This window comes from Chelonoidis abingdonii, chromosome 5 (genome assembly GCF_003597395.2).
Source record: "Chelonoidis abingdonii isolate Lonesome George chromosome 5, CheloAbing_2.0, whole genome shotgun sequence".
In the NCBI taxonomy this organism is placed as follows: Eukaryota; Metazoa; Chordata; order Testudines; family Testudinidae; genus Chelonoidis; species Chelonoidis abingdonii.
Window position 1 is genome coordinate 99,225,291 of NC_133773.1, and position 2,732 is coordinate 99,228,022.

At 41.0% G+C, this 2,732-nt stretch overlaps 1 protein-coding gene across 1 annotated transcript in view; it reads left to right on the forward strand.

The window, feature by feature from the left end:
* The window catches only part of PHOX2B (paired like homeobox 2B), a 21,513-nt gene that overhangs the window by 2,717 nt on the left and 16,064 nt on the right, over positions 1-2,732 (forward strand). The gene's annotated exons all lie outside the window — the stretch shown is intronic.

Genomic DNA, 2,732 nt, shown 5'->3' on the forward strand with positions numbered 1-2,732 from the left:
GCGCTTCTCGGCGCTCCAGCCCGCCGGGCTCCCCCCGGGACCGCAGCCGCCCGCGAGGTTCTGCAACGCCGCCTCGCGCTCCGTTCCGGCTGCCAAGTCCCAGCCCGGCGCGCGGGCTTCCTAGTCCATCCACCCGCTCGCGCTTGTCCTCCAGCGGCTTCCACTCGCCCCTTTCGGTTTTCAACGCCCACGTTCTCTTTGATCGTCCCGCAGCGCCCAGTCCTGGGCCGGCAGCAGGTCCCCGGCCTCCTAGGACTCGCCTCCTGGCCGGGGGGATGGATTGTATTTATTATTAAGTATTCTGATTACATGGCTCACGCAGGTTTTAGGCATCTCCGTTTAGGGTTGTTTTTTTTTTTAATTTCTTTTAAAAGGCACAAAGATCTAGCTATTAGTTGAATGTGGACACGTATGCTTTAACCTCTTCTGTGTCTTTCTACAGCTGTGGTCTGTGACTCAATTGTATAGTGTTCATATCAGTACAAACTTGTCTACTCTAGATGACCGTACAAGTAATGTTTTCCCTCCTCGTAGTCTCTATGGCGTGTCTTGATGGAGAAAGAAGGTTCTCACGGGTTCGGTTACTTTGCGTTTCGAGAGACCAGCTTCAGATAATGGTATATATTTTTATTATCAGTTGCATGTCGTCTTTTATTTTTCCCTTCCTGTTGGAATATGTTTGTGAGCATAATCGTCATAAATTATGTTCAGGGTTTTCAGATTTATTTATATGTGGTTCAAATGAATGCTTCTATTTAAAAGGGGAAATATTTCTACATGTGCATATAGTTTTCCAAGAGTGTACCATTAACTGATTGTTGATAATAAAAACAAAAAACAAATACAGCACTGCAGTTTTTTTGGCTTAATTTTTTTTAAAGAGTTTAACAAAATATAAAACAAGGGAATGAGGATGAGAATTGCAGGGGAGGCTGGTTTGAGTGATCAAACTATTGCAGTGTGTGAAGAACTGAGACTGGAGCAGTGACCTTTATTATCTTAGTATTAACATAGTAATATAACAAGGGAAAATTCGTCTCTACTGGATAACTATGTTAGAATTGTTAATTAAATAATTGGAAAGACTGTAGTTTCCAGGGGGCTCAGATCCTTGCACTATACAGAACTTCCCCATTGTAGGAGGTCTCAAATGTAGGTGTGTGGTAGGAAAGATCTGAAATACTATTCTGTGCTGGCCTCTTAGGTGATAGTTCAATTCCTTATGCTCTGTATTTTCTTTTTTCACTCAAACACTTGGCTGCTGGACCCACGAAGAACATGTTTTAAAATGTCTATTGCATTTTCTGAAATGGCCTGTTATTCTATGATCTTTACAATGACCTGTTTGTGTATAGGGGCAGGGGGAGGGGAGAGGGAGAGAGAAAGGTCATCAAGGAAGTCAGGGAGTCATGAACTAGTTGATTTCTCAGAAAAGAATATTCTTATTTGTGAGAGTAGGCAACAATTTCCATAAATGCCAGAGGAAGTCACTCCGACATGTCCCATCATAGGTGCTAGAACTAGGGTGCTGGGGGTACAGCTGGCTTGAAGTGGTTTCAATTATACACAGTTTGGTTAAATAGCATCCCCACATCACTATACCGTAAGGGCCAGATCCTGCTCTCCTTACTCACCTGTTAAGTTCCCCTGAAGTCAATGAGACCCTGGCGTGTGTAATAGCTCACTTATAGCCAGGTCTACATTTACATTTACCTTACATTAAAAAGAATGGGCCACCACTAAAATGTAGGAACAGGGCATTCTCTTTCCTTCACCCAGTTTCAGTGACTAGCACCTGCTGAGCTTCTGCTTTTCTAACATAGAGGCAAGCATTAAACACCTGACTCTAAAAGTGCTCTGAACCACCCCAGCTCTGCTCTCTTTGTGGTTTGAAAGTGCTGTATTTCTGATTAAACATTTATATTTACACTTTTAATTGTAAAGCATTCCTTCTCCTCATTATAGTGATGGCCTTTACCCAGACAATTTGGAGTCAAACCAGTGTCCACTTGCTTATACATTCCAGGGCAGGCTTATTCCTCACAGAGCATGGTATGGTTTCCTACCAAGGGTTTTTCCCTTAAAACAACTATACAAATGAGATTGTCTCCAGTAATCTCTAGTCCAGGATGGAGAGCTATGAATAGCGTTAATCAAGTTGGATTAAAATGCCCAAACTAGGGCTGTCAATTAATTGCAGTTAACTCATATGATTAAGTCAAAAAAATTAATCATGATTAATCACACATAACAATAGAATACCAATTAAAATTTATTAAATATTTTTGGATGTTTTCCATATTGATTTCAATTATGACACAGAATACAAAGTGCACAGTGCTCACTTCATAATATATACACTGTAAAAATGATAAACAAAGGAAATAGTATTTTTCAGTTCACCTCATACAAGTAATGAAGAGCAATCTCTTTATCACGCAGATTTTTTTTGGTTACATAACTGCACTCAAAGATAAAACAGTGTAAAACTTTAGTGCCTACAAGTGACTCAGTCCTACTTCTTATTCTGCCAATCACTAAGACAAAGAATATTGTTTACACTGATGGGAGATACTGCTGTCTGTTTCTTATTTACAATGTCACATGAAAGGGAGAACAGGTGTTTGCATGGCACTTTTGTAGCTGGCGTTGCAAGATATTTAGATGCCAGATATGCTAAACATTCATATGCCCCTTCATGCTTTGGCCACCATTCCAGAGGACATGCTTCC